Genomic DNA, 20,542 nt, shown 5'->3' with positions numbered 1-20,542 from the left:
ATATTCCAAAATGTATTTTCTTTTTAAATATATAAAAAATATATAAAAGTCCTCACTCAGACACATAAATTCTAGAATTTAATCCTCACTAGGGGTAAGAGATGTCCACCTACTGTCTTAACCCATTGCAGGGTGTGAGAACTCGACAGCAGTTATTCCCAAAACAAAGTTTCTTAATGGTGTATTTAGTTTCGGATGTTCTGCTCCTAGTGTGTGTCCAGATCTTTTGCCTGATACTAACCTGTAAGGGGTTAAGGCAGCAAAGGACATCTCTAGCAGTGACTGTGCATTTGTGAAAACATCCGCTTCCACTGACACATCCATAACACTCCCATAACAGGCCCATGTGGCTCAGGTTCAGAACATGGGACCCTTTGAGTTAGCATACTGTAACTACTACTATTCATGTGGACATCTATTTTGAATATTAACCTGTGGCAAATGAAGCGATCCTCCTTGCCTGAAGTGTGGGAAATGAAGTGAGCCTGTGAGGGTACACATTTTAATTAAATTTTTTAAGTGTAATGATGTTCTAAAGCAATTTAGTTATGCTAACTCAGGGCTCCCATGTTCTCAACTTGAACAGCCCATGGAGTTTAAACTCTTTTTTGCTGTTTTCTCAGCAGCATGTTTCCCTGCCACCAGGGGTAGCCAGGGCTCCTGTTTTGTGAGCTACAGTACTGGTTCTTACCAGAGTTGCTTCTCTTTGGACTCTGTTCTGCACTCAAGAGTTGGGTAATTGATGATTCATTTACTAGCATGGACTACACCTGGCAGCTTCCTGTTTAGTCTGTCTGATGCCAGCACTCAGGGTTGGGTTATTGATGTTCACCGATGTATACTTATGTTCCTGTTTCATATTTTGCCTTGCCAAGATTCTGCCAAGCCAAAGAACTTTTATTTGGACTAATGTTTTATGTTTTGCCTTGCCAATATTCATGGATAAATGGGAAGGGCCCATAGACTGCACACCCTTTTACAAGTAATGAGAGGTGCTACCTTGCTGAAACCTACAGTATATTCTACACGCAAATAAAAAAAGATGCAAGTGCACTATTTAAACATTACTAATTAGAATTGTAATACATTTTGCAATACATTTTGCAATAAATATATTTTTTTTGCATAATCTTGGCCAAGGTTATGGGTCTACCCTCCAACATCCAGGTAACCTCATCAGGAAGGTCCTTAACATTCTAAGGGTTCAAGTCTAGGGCATGGGACACCCCAAAACCAGCCCAGACACCCCACCTCTATCTAGTGGGACAAATTAACTGTTCAAGAGTATTAGATAAGAGCAGATACTGCATGTGTCAGGAATGTTAAAGGGGTGAAAAATAAGTGTGTTAAAAATGTTACATATTTAAAAAACAAACAATAGAAGTGCTATAGATTGCTAAAATAAGTGTTATATTGTGATGCCCTAAAACAACCCAGCCAAAGAATTCAGGGGGCCCCACACCTCAAAACTTACCCCACAACTGACATACAATGTAATATATAGGTCTTACTTTAATTTTGCCTTATTCACATGTGCAGTAAGAAAAAGCTAAGTTCCCTACTTAAACAGGGACAGGTGTGTGTAATGCCTTAGGGTGGGTTGGCTGGGCTGGTTTAGGGGTGTCCCACGCCCTAGACTTGAACCCTTACAATGTTAACGACCTACCCGATGAGGTTACCTGGAAGTTGGTGGGTAGGCCTATAACCCTGGACGAGATTATGCAAAAAAACCTCTATTTATTGCTAAATTTATTATAATTCTAATTAGTAATGTTTGAATAGTACACCTGCATCTTTTGTCTTTGCATGATTCCTGGATAGTTGGTGATCTGGTTTGTTAAGTATTTCCTGCCTTGTACTTGTAATCTGCCTCAGCAAGTTAATTTGCCATGCCAAGAAAATCTGTATAGTCAAAGTAATCTGCAGCTCAAGAATATCTGCTGTAGCAAGTGTTTGCATATCAAGTTTACGTTCACCCTTTTTCCATTGTATTTTTCCACAATAAATATCACTCTGAATGTACTGCTACAATACTGAGACTTGTGGTTCATTGCACATGGGACAGACTCTTTTATGTTTACTTCAGGCCACCTCCCAGTCACCACCCAGGAATGCCCATCACTTTCCTACCCAGTTTCTGATACTGTTTGCCTTGATCTCAACAGCACCTTTCTGCATACACTCTGAGTAATGCATGGGCCATAATGGTATTTTTTTTTTTGGTGCCTGCACAGATGCAAATTCTCACTCAACTATGAGAACTTTGCCATTGCGTGCACTTCTAAATCAGGACCTACAGTATGTGTGTGTAATTCAGTTGAAATATCCACACAACCTCTTGAACTGAGAGGGTGACCAGGGTTAACTGAGCTTGAAAAACACATATTGTAAGAGATCTGTGTGGGGCTTTGTGATGAGGATATTATGCAGTCTAGTACAAAGCTCTTCAATAAAGCAAAGGGCCTTAGAGAAAAAGATTTCAAAAACTTTACCAAACACAGCCATGTTTATAACCATCCAAAATTGTAAGTGGGAAAGCTTTTTATTGGCCTCTTCCTACACGGGTGTGATTTGAGCCATCTCAGTTACTTACCTCTTTTTTGGGGGCAATTTTTATATTGGTGGGTGTGGTAACAGTTTGGGCAATTGCAGTCTTTGAGCAACATAGTTTGAATCTGTATATGAAGTTCTACGATGCAGCAGCCATGGCTGCCATTGTGCTTTGTATACAAATTCAGACTCACATAGCAAATGCATCAGTGCAGTCTCCTCAAGCAGTTTTGTCACATCACATTGCCATCAAGATACACATACAATTGAAAACAACACGACACTTCTCTTCACGACTCACTTGCTCCAGGCATCTTGTGCTAGATGGTGTATTAAGAATATGTGTAGTTTGTACCTGCCCCTTTTGGCCACTCTGCTGGCTGAAGCTGTACTGCAGCCACTGACTCCAGCCTAATAGTGGAAATTTTAAATCAGTGGTTAAATTCTTAGAGGCTGTAACTGATGATTTTAATTGGATATTTATAGCATTAAAAATAATCAGCTTTAGCCATTACGTTCTCTGAGGTTTGCAGTAAAACCTACACAATCAGTAAATATTATTTATTTATTTGTTTATTAACAGTTTCTTATATAGTGCAGCAAATTCCGTTGCACTTTACAATTGGAAATAACAATGATATAACAAAACTGGGTAATAACAAACAGTCATAGAGGTAGGAAGGCCCTGCTCGCAAGCTTGCAATCTATAGGTAAATAGCCATGTATACACAAGGAAAGGTGCTATCTAATGCGTAGTTGTCCGCCAGATTGCAAAAGTTCTTGGTGGGCTGTATGACATGGTCACACAGCAATGATGAACCGGGGTCGAGATGAAGGGAAAGTGAAGAATGAGAAGACGTGAGGATATGTGTGGACTGTGCAGAGTAGATGCAATATGATAGGAAAGTTTATGAAAGTTATGTGAGCGGTTCTGGAATTTGATACGCTTGCCAAAAGAGGTGAGTTTTCAGGGAACGCTTGAAGGTTTGGAGACTAAAGGAGAGTCTTATTGTGTGTGGTAGGGCATTCCACAGAGTGGGTGCAGCCCATAGAAAGTCCTGCAATCATGAGTGGGAGCGAGTAATTAGTGTGGATGAGAGACGCAGCTCTTGTGAAGAGCAAAGAGGTCGGGTTGGGAGATATTTTGAGATAAGTAAAGTGATGTACATTGGTGAAGTTTGGTTAATGGCCTTGTGTGTGAGTACAAGTATTTTATATTGAATACAGTAGAATACAGGTAACCAATGGAGGGACTGGCAAAGTGGATCTGCAGACGATGAACGTCTAGCGAGGAAGATTAGCCTCGCAGCTGCATTCAGAATGGATTGTAGTGGTGAGAGTCTCATTTTGGGAAGACCAGTTAGACTATTGCAATAATGAATGCGGGAGATAATGAGAGCATGGATTAGAGTTTTAGCAGTGTCTTGTGTAAGGTATGGTAATATTTTGGATATGTTTTTTAGATACATGTAACATTATTTTGAGACAGATTGAATGTGGGTAACAAAGGACAGATCAGAGTCGAGGATGACATCTAGGCAGCGAGCTTGAGGGGTAGGGTTGATTGTCGAGTTTTCAACAGTCATAGAGATATCAGGTTGGTATCTACTAATGGCCGGTGGAAATATAAATAACTCTGTTTTTGAAACATTAAGTTTGAGGTGGCGAGATGTCATCCAAGATGAAATGACAGAAAGGCATTCAGTGACACGGCCCAGTACAGATAGAGACAAATCAGGGAAGGATAGGTGGACTTGAGTATCATCTGCGTACAGATGATACTGAAATTGAAAGGATAGGAACCAAGAAAGGGCTGTGTCTTTAAGACCTAGGGATTATAGTGTTTGTATGAGAAGAGAGTGGTCAACAGTGTCAAAGGCAGCAGATAGATATAGAAGAATAAGAAGTGAGCAATGGCCTTTAGACTTCGTAGTGAGCAAATCATTAACCACTTTAGTCAGTGTGGACATGCTGTCTCTGTGGACATACATGATTTATTACACTACAATATTAATATACGCAAATATCACCTTATGCTTACATGAATAATTATTGGTTGTCAGAATCCTCATTAGAGGGTTTTGGACCACCTTATTTGGGGTTAATATGAGTTACAGTTATACGGGAGATTTAGAGCACAGATGTGCTTGGACCTCTGTGTTTTCATTTTAGTTCTAATTTCGTCCTCGTGTTTTAGTTCAGATTTGGATTTCGGCTCGGTTTAAAAGAGATAAAAAAATCGATAATCATTGAGAAAAATTGATAAAAACAGCTAAAATCATGTAATTTTTTGTTATCTGAAATCCAAAATGTTAATATTTGGGACTTGGTTCGGATCGGATCTTCTCATGAGATCCAGACCGGGTCTTGGTTCGGTTCGGATCCACAAAATTTGGGTGGATTTGGATTTATGGTGAACCTAACTGCACTAATTTATAGTGCTGCATTGCTGTATGTTTGTAGATTAATAGATCATGTATTTTTTAATGAAATTGAAGTGATTTATGAAAGTGAAGTAATTCTATACCTAGATTGTGTATAGGTAAGAAACAGGGCCACTGACATAATATCTCACCTTTCATTTGTATACCACATTTTAAACTTTTGTACAGGTACCTTGATGACAGATAGCCAAAATAAAGAGCAAAAAAATAATATTTCATGCCAAATGACATATTGTTTTTTCTTGTGTGACCTACAATTCTGCATGGTGCTAATCAGGGGAATTATCTGGTATTATTATAGTTTGTACAGTTAAATCCTCATAATATAAATTTCTAAATCAATGCAAATAAATCTACATGAAGACAGATTATGAAATACATGGCATGCACAGTTAAACTTAGTGCTGGATGTAGACTCGTTTGGGTCCTATGGAAAACTGTTTGTCTATACCAGGAGACCAGGAGACATGGGATATATATACAGAATATATATATATATATATATATATATGTCTCCCTAGTAGTGGTAGCCATTCAGGTACTCACCCTGGCTCCTACTGCATCCCATCTAGCTGAACCAAACCATGAGGGTGCTTATAGTGTGATAAATTCAATCATCACAATAAATAATTTAATAAGTATTAAGTTATATCTAAAAATCTCATAGCTATGCTTATCTGAATACTCCCTAAGCTGGTTAGTTTCTTTAAAGCCTCCTCCTAGGACTCTTCAGACATCCTGATTACCGTCTTTGTACACTTAGGGGGGTATTCAATTAGGGCAGTTTTTTTGCCTATTTTTCACTATTTTTTATGGCGAACGAGGATTCACCCTATTCATTAGCAGGGCCATTTTTCGCCTAGTCAAAAAATTTGTCAGGAACAAAAAACATGTTGGTCGGCAAATTTACATGCACCAGCGCTGGTGAAAACGCGGTCCATTTACGCCAAATTTGAGGCACTTTTCGCCAATGCCTTTTCACAAAAAAAGAGTGAAAACGCATTGGCGAGCATGCCTTAAAAATGGGCGAAAACAACCTGTAAATGAATACGCAAGGGGGTGAATATGATAGTTCCGAAATTGTGGGACCTGTTTGAATACCACCTTAAGGGCCCTACACACAGCGCGATCCGCCGCCGAGCTGCCTGATAGCAGATACGGCTGACGGGTGACCTGGCGGCAGGGGGGGGGAGTGATGGGGGGAGTGAAGTTTCTTCATTCCCCCCGTCTCCCGGCTCCATAGCAGCGCAGGCAAATATGGACGAAATCGTCCAAATTGGCCTGCATGCACAAGCGACAGGGCACCAGCGATGAATGAATGCGGGCCGTGCATCGTTCATCGCTGGTGCCTCCACACTGAAAGATATGAACGGTATCTCGTTCATTAATGAACAAGATCGTTCATATCTTTCATTACTATCATCCAGTGTGTAGGGCCGTTTAGTACTTCATGTTTCAACACTTATGATCTCAGTTGGATGTTTTCCTGTATGGATTCCCTTCTACCAAATGCACCCAAAAAACAATGCCCATGGCCAATCATTGTACAGTATAATGATTCTTTTAATGCAACTTCTGAAAAAAGATTACGTACAGTACTCTTAACTTTTTGTGTGCACAAACGGTGCACAGCAATTTTAGATCTACGTAATGAGCACAAAACTCTATTGGTATAGACAATAGGCCATAATTCTTTTGACTTTTAACTAGAGATGAGCGGCTTCGGTTCGTCGAGATCCGACCCCCCCCCCCGAACTTCACCTATTTTACACGGTTCCAAGGCAGCCTCGGATCTCCCCGCCTTGCTCGGTTAAACCGAACGCGGCCGAATGTCATCATCCCACTGTCGGATTCTCGCGAAATTTGTATTGTATATAAAGAACCGCGCATCGCCGCCATTTTCACTCATGCATTGGAGATTGAACGGCGAGGACGTGGCTACGTTCTCTGCCTGAAAAGCTCCATATCTGTGCTCAGTGTGCTGCAAATATCTGTGCTCAGTGTGCTGCAAATATCTGTGCTCAGTGTGCTGCAAATATCTACGTTCTCTGCCTGAAAAGCTCCATATCTGTGCTCAGTGTGCTGCAAATATCTGTGCTCAGTGTGCTGCAAATATCTGTGCTCAGTGTGCTGCAAATATCTACGTTCTCTGCCTGAAAAGCTCCATATCTGTGCTCAGTGTGCTGCAAATATCTGTGCTCAGTGTGCTGCATTTTGGTGACCAACAGTATATAGTTGTACAGTACAGTAGGCCATTGCTGTATCTTGCAGCTCTGTGTAACTGCAAGTATCCATTCCATATCTGTGCTGCATTTTTGTGAGCAGTATATATAGTAGTACAGTGCAGCATTTTGGTGACCCAACAGTATATAGTTGTGTACAGTAGGCCATTGCTGTACCTTGCAGCTCTGTGTCACTGCACGTATCCATTGCATATTTGTGCAGCATTTTTGTGAGCAGTATATATAGTATTACAGTGCAGCATTTTGGTGACCCAACAGTATATAGTTGTGTACAGTAGGCCATTGCTGTATCTTGCAGCTCTGTGTCAATGCAAGTATCCATTCCATATCTGTGCTGCATTTTTGTGAGCAGTATATATAGTAGTACAGTGCAGCATTTTGGTGACCAACAGTATATAGTTGTACAGTACAGTAGGCCATTACTGTATCTTGCAGCTCCGTGTCACTTCAAATATTCATATCTGTGCTGCATTGTTGTGAGCAGTATATAGTAGTACAGTGCAGCATTGTGGTGACCAGACTACAGTACAATAGTCCAGTGCTGTTCTCGCTGCTCAGTGTCAGTTCTCCGTAGTATCATCAGTGCTCAGTAAAATCAGTGCTCAGTATAATCAGTGATTGATCAGTATAATCAGTTTGCTGTTAGAAGTGCACCAGTTTCCCGCCATTAGTGCATTGGGATTTAGACAATTGATGAAGTTATTGTGTCCCCGGTACAAAATCCCATCTAGATTCCACTTCACTAGGCAGGCGATAGCGAGATTTTACCAATTAATATCAGTGATTTCTAATTAATTATTAATTACAGTGATCTTGCCAAATGATTCCAGTGATTTTGTAATTTTCTTCCAGTGATTTGGACCAATAATACCATTGATTAGAACAAATAATTCCTGCGATTTTGTCATTTTCTTCCAGTGATTTGGACCAATAATACCATTGATTAGAACAAATAATTCCTGTGATTTTGTCATTTTCTTCCAGTGATTTGGACCAATAATACCATTGATTAGAACTAATAATTCCTGTGCATTTGTCATTTTCTTCCAGTGATTTGGACCAATAATACCATTGATTAGAACAAATAATTCCTGTGATTTTGTCATTTTCTTCCAGTGATTTGGACCAATAATACCATTGATTAGAACGAATAATTCCTATGAATTTGTCATTTTCTTCCAGTGATTTGGACCAATAATACCATTGATTAGAACGAATAATTCCTGTGATATTGAGGGGTTTGTGTTGCTTAGCTTAGCCGTCCAGCGACCACAGTGCACCTCTTTTTCTCTTTTCTTTGCATCATGTGCTGTTTGGGGACTATTTTTTTAAGTGCCCTCCTGTCTGACACTTCCATATATGTCCAGTGGTACTGCCATTTGATAGAATTCCCGACATTACTGCCATATAATTCCAGTGATTTTGTCATTTTCTTCCAGTGATTAGGACCAATAATACCATTGATTAGAACGAATAATTCCTGTGATTTTGTCATTTTCTTCCAGTGATTTGGACCAATAATACCATTGATTAGAACAAATAATTCCTGTGATTTTGTCATTTTCTTCCAGTGATTAGGACCAATAATACCATTGATTAGAATGAATAATTCCTGTGATATTGAGGTGTTTGTGTCGCTTCTCTTAGCCATCCAGCGACCACAGTGCACCTCTTTTTCTCTTTTCTTTGCATCATGTGCTGTTTGGGGCCAATTTTTTTAAGTGCCATCCTGTCTGACACTGCAGTGCCACTCCTAGATGGGCCAGGTGTTTGTGCCGCCCTCTTGGGTCGCTTAGCTTAGTCATCCAGCGACCTCGGTGCAAATTTTAGGACTAAAAATAATATTGTGAGGTGTGAGGTTTTCAGAATAGACTGGAAATTAGTGGAAATTATGGTTATTGAGGTTAATAATACTATAGTATCAAATTACCCCCAAATTCTATGATTTAAGCTGTTTTTGAAGGGTTTTTGGAAAAAAAACCCACCCGAATCCGACAAAAAAATTTAAGGGAGGTTTTGCCAAAATGCGTCTGAATCCAAAACACGGCCGCGGAACCGAATCCAAAACCAAAACACAAAACCAAAAAAATTTCCAGTGCACATCTCTACTTTTTACTAGTGTACCTACTGTTAGAATTGTATTCATTCACCTATGGGATAACCTGTACCGGATTTTTACTAACTGTGGCCTTTCTCAATTAATTGATGGGATAACCCTGTTGCACAAATTTGTCCATCATGAGATCTAACTGCTTCTCAGTTGATGACTTATCACTTGTTACCCTATATATTCTCCAATCCAGATTTGTGTTCATTATGTATTGTACATCTAAAATTATCCTTTGCTACACACATAGCAGAAACATAAAAGATATTATATTAAAAACTGACACTACAGGCTTCAAATAAGCCCCCATACATTTCCTTAGTCACAAGAATGGGTGTTTTAAGTGTCTGGGGTGCACAACCTGTAAATATCTTTCTTGAGGTGATGTGTCAGTGCATCCTCATTCTGGCCCCTTACATGCAGTTTAAAAATTGAAGTCTACATTATTATGTGTCTTTTTGGGCTGTATTACATAAGCAAAACGTAGGCAAAACTGAGTGCCAGCAACCCTGGCCTGTCATTTTTCTGAATTGAAACATAGGGGGTAATTCAGACCTGATTGCTAGGCTCCGTTTTCTCACAGCCTGCAATAAGGTCCGAACTGCGCATGTGTATGCACCGCAATGCGCAGGCACATCAGATGACTGCACCGGGCATCAGTGCATAGCGACGTGTTGGTGCGAAATAAGCGATCGCAAAATTATTGACAGGAAGAGGGCGTTTGTGGGTGGCAACTGACCGTTTTCAGGAGTGTCTGGAAAAACGCAGGCCTGTCCAAGCATTTTCTGGGAGGGTGTCTGACGTCAGATCCGGTCCCGGCCAGGCTGAAGTGAGTAAGTCCTGGGCTACTCAGAGACTGCACAAAATCCATTTGTGCAGCTCTCCTACCCTCCCCCTGCAGGCGGCAACTGTCTGATTGCAGGAAAGCAGAAATTGCTGCCCAGCGATCAGGTCTGAATTACCCCCATAGTATGGCCACATTGAAATATAAAATAATTGATCACGTGCCTGAATCCCTATGTGGTGGTAATAGAGCAAAGAAATAGCTTCAACTAGAAGGAATACGGTCCTTAGGTCGACGCTCAATAAGTCAACCATTATTGGTCGACATGCATTAGGTCGACACCTGGAAAAGGTCAACATGAGAATTAGGTTGACATGGCAAAGGTCAACACATGAAAAGGTCAACATGAGGTTTTTTTTTAACATTTTTTTAACTTTTGCATACTTTACGATCCACATGGACTATTATTGGGAATAATAACACAGTGCACTAATTGGGGTTCCCGGTCACTTTCCGAACAAAACGACACCCCAAAAAAACAAAATAAAAAAACTCATGTCTACCTTTTTTCCATGTCAACCTGCCAAACATGTCGACCTTTTCAGGGTGTCGACCTACTGCCTGTCGACCAATAGTGGCTGACCTACTGGGTGTTGACTGTAATAATGTCGATCCAACAAACCTATTCCAACTAGAATCCCACTGGAATTTTAGCTTGGACACTGTGTGCTAGAGGTTTTTATGACTCACTGGGCTTGATCAATTTTTTATAAACACTTTTTGCATAGTTCGGTTTAGAGTTTGTAAGCATAGGTTTCGGTTTAGAGTTTACATGTGCCTCATTTTCATAGTTTTACATTATAGTAGATTAGTATGGTTTTTCTTATATTCGCTTTGGGTACTTGTATGCAAATATCCTGTTATAATATTTTGAAATTTTTTTTATATGAACCAACCCTTTTGGATTTTTTAAATGGGTTATTATACATGTAAATATTCTTACACTTAGAAAAAAAATCACTTGTGTTATATTTTTGTTTATATTGCATTCACTGCCACACATTGCAAGATTATTTTATGTTTAAAAGCATTTTATATGTAATGACAGTCTGTGGGGCTGCTTTAGTAATGTTTGTTTCATTTATTATGTTGCCATGGCCCAACAGCCAGGGCCGGTAACATCAGTTCCCCCGAAAGCGAGGACTAATCCAAGAAGAGGGCTGTCTGGATTTGTTGATGGTGTGGCTGTGGCAATCACTGATGGGGGGATCCTAATGAAGGGTAGTATGTCCCTGAAAAATGTATTAGTTAAATACACTTAGATATTTACTGATAATTCAGTCTTTGAGTGCCACCTTTTTTGGATGTGTATGTATATATATATATATATATATGTATATATATACAGTATATATATATTTATTTATTTTATTTTTTAAATATATTTATGTATATATAGCCGGCAAATGGTACGACACTCCAAGTGACTTCATAAATCAGGCACAAGACGGCATGTTAAATAGACAACGTTTCAGTGCCTTTAATCTGGCATTTTTCGTCAGGTCAAAACAGTGTACAATGAAGTGATCTTACCTTATATCATCCATAATCACCCGGTGGCTGGCCTCTTCCGGAAAGCGGATCACACGCCTGCTCCGGCCGGCGCTCAGACGGTGACGCATGCAGCGGCTCTGTCATCTCAGTGCTCCCCATCACCATGACTACAGGGCGCATCCTATCAAAACACATGCATAACGCATGCATAACTCCAACATATGCATGTGCACAGGTCACCAGTCAGAATGAAACTTTCATTTACATCTATATTTGGGCATTTATAGATGCCATATACCATTCATCTATTGGGGCTTTTTTATCCATATATTAATGAACTATTATTAAATCTCTTAAACTGATTCTGAGAAATGGCTGTTTATCATCATCTTAAGATCTAAATGATTTACACCCCTGTTGAGAGACGAAACTCGTAGGGTTCACCAGTTTATGTCTATTGTATCATTACAACAAATATCTCCGCCTAGAGCTCACACCTATGCTAAAGTGAGGGGAGATCTGTTCCATCTATAGTACTACGATATCTGTATCATCTATTGTATTATGACATTTATATGGACAAAATTGGTGTTGTAATTTTATGCGACATTTTATATTGTTGATCAAATAAAACATCATGTTTGATATTAATGATTTTATTTTTTGGGTGATTATTTTTTGGTGAGAGGTATTTCGTTATAGGGTGCTACGCATCAGAGAAAAGACCTCTGACATACTGAACACAGGATTGGTCTCTTGAGGTGGATTCACCCTTATTGACACTGTTCACTGAATTTACAGTATTATATGTATCAGTGCAATGGGATACTCTTTTTTTGTTGTGTGTTTGCCTTAGGTCCTGACTAACTGGGGTCCTATCCTTAGTGCTGCTCCCTAGCGCAAATTCAGGAGTATGTTTGTTTTGTATATATATTGTGGCAGAGCCAGCATTTTTCCATGTGAAAGTAATGTGGAGGATCCAGACCAGGTTTTGGAAGCAGTAGCAGAATCCCAGGTGTGTGATCAGCAGCACCTGGGATTTCCTGATATAAGGGTTTCCAGGACAGAATCACCTTGCTCCTGATGTCAGTTAGTGTCCAGGTGATAGGCCGGGTTGTGTGGGTTAGACTAGGGACCACTGGAGCCTATCAAGAGTCTGCTATGCTGAAAGTGCCTGTATGCTACTGCCTGTAATACCGACTGCATATGGATGTAACTTGCTATGTGCTGACCTGCTGTGCAAAATAAATACTGAAAGTGTTCATCTGAGTCCCCATGTTTGTGCACCTTGTCACAATATATATATATATATATATATATATATATATATATATATATGTGTGTGTATATATATATATATATATATATACACACACAACAATAAGTGTGCTGGCGCCTGAGGGTTGAGTCAACACCCTGTGTTACAAAAGGCACTTATGATTCACACCTTTAAGAGTCAAAACATGGTGGCAACATGTTCCATCATAAAATGTATTATATATACATAAAAACAAGTTCAAAGTCCATTGTTCATTTGTAAAAGGAGTAATAAGTCGCTCTGCACTTAGTGTATTTCCGTTTAAGATGTCGAGGACAATAGTAGGTGAATCTCTACAGTCTCCTCTTTTTCTTCAATATATATTCAGAGGTGACATCATAAAGGAAGAACAAGAATACCCAATGCGTTTCGTCTTATTATTAGACTTCATCGGGGGTACATCCACATGCATAGGAAACCCATCTTATTAAAATATACATACAAATGTTTATAATAAAAAAACATAAAGAGGAACATATTGCATACAGAGCAATGACATGCACGACAAAGCATAATTGGACAAGACAGAAGGAAAAAAGACCGAAAAAGTATATTTGGAGACATCCTAATTACATGGAACATACCTTAACTGTATGGTAAGTATTATCAAAAATAAGCGGATATGGATACCCAACACAGCGATATAAAAAACCCTTAGTATCAGAGGGGCTTTCTATTTGAGTCGTCCGCCAATCCTGAGAATATATATTATATAATGTATCAGTACAGATTCTAGTTTAACAGGAAACGAACTTGATAACCAATAATTTGAAGCACATACCTCATGGGTCGACTACTTGAAAGTGAAATCTAGATACTCAGGTGTGGCAGGAATTCACTTAGGTGAGAACCTGGTAATTTATAATAAAGGATAAATAAATAAATATACCAATAGAGTATTCCAAAAGAGTTTTACATGGAATAAACGAGTATGAAATATGTATTGTATTTAATTTTTATTATATTTAAAAGGGATTAATCAGGATATTTATAGATGTCCATTCTGAATGAGTAATTAAGCCGAATTGCAAAGTTATTGGTCTGTGTCTCCACATGGCCTCCCTAGGCACCACAGATGGATACTTAGACCTCTATAAATTACTATCATATTATGTATTACAAATCTGAGATTTTACAGTTTATAAGAAAAAAAAACCAATAGCAACAATTAGTAAAAATTGCTTATACTCTATAGTATGTTACAATATTCATTTCCGGCTATATTTCCAACATTATTTTAACAATATTTTTACCAACATTATTAAGTTATAATACTTGCTGACATGATACAAATTATTATCCTCTTCATAAAGAGTCTCATATAAACAAATCAAATGTTAAATGTGTCCTTATTACAAATGGTGCTCAATACTTAAATCTCAATACCATAATAGTAACCAATGTACCTCACCTTTAGTGGATCAGCAGTGATAGCCTGGTCTCTGAGTAATGAAACACTGATCCAGGACTACACCTTAATATAGGGGAAATTAGTGACATCATTTAAACTACCGTGATTGGTGCCCTGGAAACCACAAATAAGTTCTTATCATTAACTAATTTAATAATAGTGGTGCTCTAGAAAATGAGTACTAACCTTATAAAAACCTTCCTATTACTTTTACTCCTAAAATATTAAGACTGGAGACAAAAAACACATAATTAAAGTGAGTACCCATAATGCATTTCGGTGAATACTGAACTAGTGGGTTATAGTGTGTGATTGACAGCTTGTCCCCCCAATGGGTAAGTGGGAGACAAGTTACCATTTCAACATTAGTGAAAATGTGCCTAGAGATACTAAATGCAATATATATGTGTACCTTACTAATACCTATGTATATTATTAAAGGAGTGAAAACATAAGCATAATAAAATAAATAAATAAATAAAAAATAAATACTGAAAAATGAAGTATAAAAAAAATATAAAAATAAGCTCTAGATAGTGGCGCCCCCTGTGGTGTTTAGAGGCGCACAGCACCTTGTATTCCCAGGTGGTCTCTCATCCAAGTACTAACCAGGCCCAACACTGCTTAGCTTCCAAGATCAGATGAGATTGGGCATATCCAGGGTGGTGTGGCTGTAGATTGACAAGAGTGATTATACTGACGAATATCAGATATTAGACACTCTATAGCCGAGGAGATTAATTAATTATCGGAGATGTCCTCATCCATAATAATTTAGTATACGTATTTTATGGGCAGTAAATAACATGCATAAAAATACACTGATTAATTGTATAGAAGGAATACCTATAATAACGTATATTATAGGGTAGAGTGGTATTGTACTATGACATGAACATCAAAGCATAAAAAGGGGGTAATGGTGCCCCCTATATTATTTAGAGGCGTTGACAAAATAAAAATATTATTAAATAATTTTTTACTACAACAATAGAATGTATCAAATATTAATCACACTAAAGCAGAAAAGATTCATTTAATAAACTAAAATGGGTCTCTATTTGGAGGTACTATTCCCATGTAATTTATATATATTTTTATGGACAGTAGAAATACATCGATTATATAGAGGAAATACCTATGGTATTGTATAATGTAGGATAATATGATACTGTGAAATGGATGTCTATGCATAAATTTGTACTAAATAGTGGCACCCCCTGTGGTGTTTAGAGGTGCACAGCACCTTGTATTCCCAGTTGGTCTCCCATCCAAGTACTAACCAGACCCAACACTGCTTAGCTTCCAAGATCAGATGAGATTGGGCATATCCAGTGTGGTGTGGCTGCAGATTGACAAGAGTGATTATACTGGAGAATATTTACCCACAGCAATAGAATGTGTCAATATTAGGACAGATGAGGTAAATTTGATATACAAAAGGTAGATCTCTATTTAAAAGTATCCTAAACTAGTGTACTTAATACATACATTTTGTGAACATTGTATAACATGCATACAGATGCATTAATTGTTTATAAGAATGGAGTACCTAAAATATTATATTTTGTTGGACAAGTTCACTACTATAAAATGATAAAATGAATATCAACACATAAGTGTATATTCAATAGTGACGCCCCCTACAAAGCTTATAGGCGCTATCATAAATATTATCAGAGAATGTATACCCACCCCCTTTGTTTTACTTTTATTGCACCATTTGGAATAGGACTCCACTTTTACAAAAACAGAGGTATGAAGGGACAGTATCGATATCGCTCTAAGAGGAGATATTTTTAAATCACTAAAAGTACAGCCTATAATAATAAACCTTATTTATGCACACATTATAGGATATACAGTACATGGATCCCTATCGAACAAACTAAGATGGGGTACCTCCCCTATGCTACTGTCATATGAAGCTGGAAACACTAGTATGCTACCTAACCTAAAGAATAGCTGCCATATCAATACTTTCATTTTACCCTCTAGGAATGAGAGTATTGAGGGTGTAGATCCAAAAGGATTCTCTTTTTGCGAGCTGTAAGTCCCTGTCACCTCCCCTTTTATCTTCCAAAACATGTTCGACGACTGTAAATGTGAGGCCCTGAACATTAGAGTCATGTTTTTCTTGGAAGTGGCGGGGGAGGCTGTGATTTTGCAACTTATTCTTAATGTTTCTCAGATGTTCTTGTATTCTGATCTTAAGGCATCCCTTCGTTTTTCCAATATAAGATAAATTGCAACTGTTGATACGTTTAATCTTAGTACTCTCTTGGTTGTATTATGTGATAAATGGTCTTTCAGGTTGACGATTTTCTTTAATAGTACCTTTTCTATCCAATAGACTATTTCTGTCTATCTTGGAAGCCCTGATCTGATCATTTTGTAATTTCACCTCATTGTATCCCCTGTCAATAAATTGTTCCATCAAAGCAGATGATTGTTCCCAGTAGCTACTCATGCTACTGCAGTTCTTCCTCATCCTTACAAATTGGGAATAGGAACCATGGTTTTCCATCTTGAAAGATGACAACTGTAAGAGGGAATGAAACTGTTGGCATCCATGTCTTTGAAAAAGGTTTTTGTGTTGAGAGTGCCTACTTCCTCAATGCTTAGGAGAACATCCAAATAATCCATCGTGAGGGGATGCTGCTTCTATGTAAACTTAAGGTTGAAAGTGTTAGTCTGAATACTTGAGATGAAGTTGGCTAGAGAATCAACTCCACCATCCCACACAAAAATGAGGTCATCAATATACCTCTTGTACACTCTAATATTAGGACACTTAAAGTCTCCATTAGAGTATAGGGTATCGTTCTCCCAGTTATCCATGTAGATGTTAGCGTATGATGGGACAAACTTCGTCCCCATCGCCGTTCCTTGTTTCTGGAGGTAGTACCTCCCCTCGAACACAAAGTAGTTGTGGTTTAGAACAAACCCGATACCATCCAACAGGAACTCTCTTTCGTCTTTACTGATGCTCGCATCTAAGAGTAGATTTTTTTTAACTGCTTCGCACCCCTTAGTATGGGGAATGGAAGTGTAAAGAGCCTGGCCATCGACTGTTACCCATCTGTAAGTGGGTTGCCACAGGAAGTGACCGAGAATCTTCAGTAAACTGGTGGAGTCTTTAAGATATGACAATTGCGTCTTAACATAGGGCTGAAGTTTGATGTCTAGAAAATGTGACAAATTGGATGTGAGGGAGTCCACCCAAGCCACTATCGGTCTTCCTGGTGGTGGGATAACACCCTTACGAACTTTGGGTAAATGATAAAACACTGGAATCGATGATTTTTTGTTGAACAGATAATCATATTCTTCTTTACATATTACCCCTTTGTTCTTTGCTTTAATCAAAATTTCATAGAGTTTGTCTTCAAAACCTTTAGTAGGATCTCCTGGTAACTGTTCATAGGTGGTAGTATCGTTGATTTGATTGTATGCTTCTCTGATATAAGCGGTTCTATCTTGGATGACCACTGCACCATCTTTATCAGCTGTTTTAATGACAATGTCATTGTTATTCTTAAATTGTTTAACTTCCAGCTGTTCTTGGGGAGTAAGGTTACCATTGTATTTATTATCTTGAATTCTGAGTTTTCTAAAATCTTTAACTGAATCGAAAAATATATCTATGTGACTCCCTCTTGACTCTACAGGATAAAATGTTGAAGGGAGTGCTACAACTGGTTTACTCTTAAGTTCATGACTTAACTTAGGTATGGGATTTTTCAAGAAATGTTTTAATGTGAGACTTCGAATGTACTTATTTAGGTCGACAAATAAGTCACATTTATCAACATGTTGGTTGGGGCGAATTTCAAGCCTTTATTTAATACTGATATCTGTGTGGTTGATAATTCCTTTTTTGTGTATATATATATATATATATACTGTATATAATGTGCTGAGGAAAACCATCAGGTGCTTGTGCCCGATGTCTCTCTTAAGCTGCGTCTGAACCAGGCTCATGGTACTCATCAAGAATAAGTTATTGTATTTAATGGAAACAAGTAGTACAGTATTATATTGGCTACTACTGGTTAAATTATCTTTATTTTGTTTAAAACAGTCAACTAATATTTAACCAAAAAAGCATTTTAGATTCCATAATGTTAGGGTTTTCTTTTTCTTTTTAAGGGCTTTTTTTCCCTATAAACTTTTTTTTTCAAGAGTACATCTAATATATAAAAATGAAAATGTGTCCTTCTGTCTTTCTATAAAAATCCACAGTTTACAAGCGAACATCGTGAAATTTTACATACAAGTGGGAGGTCATACAGCAGCACAGAGTATATCAGGAGACAGCATAACTCCGGAATTGCTGGATCAATGTACTGAAAACTTGGTATACATATGCCTTACAATCTGACAACAAACACTGTGGGGGGAAGACACCCCTAGCAGACAGCATAACTCTGGAATGCCTGCAGCAATTTACAACAAACTTGGTACACATATGACTTATACTCTGGAAACAAACACTGTGGGGGTCAGAAACCCTGAGCACCCCTAGGGGTGGGACAGCAGCACAGAGTATGTCAGCAGTCAGTAAAACTGTGGAAGGCTTGGAGCAATTTACACCAAACTTGGTACACATCTGACATACAATCTGGAAACAAACTTTGTCGGGGTTAGACACCCCTACCACACCTAGGGGTGGGACAGCAGCACAGAGTATTTCAGGGGACAGCATAACTCCAAAATGCCTGGACCAATTTACAACAAACTTGGTGCACATATGACTTAAAAGCTGGGAACAAACACTGTGGGGGTAAGACACCCCTAGCACCCCTAGGGGTGAGGCAGCAGCACAGAGATTTTCAGCAGACAGCATAATTCTGGAATGCCTGAAGCAATTTACACCAAACTTGCTACACATATGACTAACACTCTGGGAACAAACACTGTAACAAACACTGTGGGGGTAACACACCATAAGCACCCCTAGGGGTGGGCTAGCAAAACAAACTATATCAGAACATGCATGATATGTCAGTGATTACAGGGCTGCATGTGACAGGGCCAGTGACATGATGTGAGGAGGGGAATGCAGGTAGCACAAACCCACACACTGAGAGTTATATAGTGGAAGTAGCATGGTCCCACAGCAGCACAGAGTATATCAGGAGATACATAATGTGCTGCGCTATATAAGAAACTGTAAAAAAAATCGATAATTTCACAGGGGCACTGACATGATGTGAGGAGGGGAATGGAGGCAGCAGGAAGCCACAGACTGAGAGTTGTATAGTGGGAAGAGCAGGGTCCCTTGGGGGACCAAAAAGGAGTCCGGCCACTTTACAAAGTGCGTCAGGGAAGCAAGATACATGCCTATATACTAGATCTCCAACCAACATAAATTAACGGACAACTATCATTTTAATTTACCACCCTCATCCCGTAGCAAAGCACGGGTATTCAGCTATCTACAATGTTATGTATACTGTGTGTTTAATATTTACATTTATTTTTGTAAAAAGACATTCTTAAAATCCCGGGCATCGCCGGGTACTCCAGCTAGTTATCAATAATGTAGTTATTGAACATACTGACTTAACGGTTCAACATTACCACCTAAAATTTATTTCACTGGCTAATTAAATAAAAAATTAAAGATATTGAAATTATAACATTTTAAAATAAAACAATAAATTAATTTGGCATACATACTGCATTTGGCATACATACTGCATACTAATATAGTACAGACAAACACATTGAAAAAAACAATCCAATTCATTAAACTTTTTTTTGTCTTTAAAAATATTGTTTCTGCACTGTTCAGTTAATGACAAATGCAATAACAACCATCACTTGTGGAAGAATAAATTGAGCTCCCCGTTCAACTGAATTAAGGGGCTAAATGATAAAGCCTTGAAAGAATGTAGTTATGTTAATGATTCAATCCACTATGTACTGCAAGCCAGGCAGCAATGCAAATTGTAAAATACCAAAATATTACACTTATGAGGGAACTATTCCAGAGTAAAGGAACTTTCAAATGGTTTAAATACCAAATATAGTGACAAGCGGATGCAATCTTTTTTTTCTAATTATTAATCAAAACAATTTTATATTAGCAGGGCTTTATTTAAAGGAATTTTATGACTGTCTGT

General features: G+C 38.4%; 2 pseudogenes; both read right to left on the bottom strand.

Annotated features, from left to right (window-relative positions):
• Positions 1-14,971: 14,971 nt before the first annotated feature.
• On the bottom strand, positions 14,972-15,090 carry LOC134913683 (5S ribosomal RNA; annotated as a pseudogene).
• A 555-nt stretch (positions 15,091-15,645) lies between these two features.
• Positions 15,646-15,764, bottom strand: LOC134913113 (5S ribosomal RNA; annotated as a pseudogene).
• Between the last annotated feature and the right edge of the window lie 4,778 nt (positions 15,765-20,542).

Source organism: Pseudophryne corroboree, chromosome 4 (assembly GCF_028390025.1).
Source record: "Pseudophryne corroboree isolate aPseCor3 chromosome 4, aPseCor3.hap2, whole genome shotgun sequence".
NCBI lineage: Eukaryota > Metazoa > Chordata > Amphibia > Anura > Myobatrachidae > Pseudophryne > Pseudophryne corroboree.
Note: the sequence above shows the minus strand (reverse complement) of the source record. Positions and strands in the feature narration are given on the sequence as shown.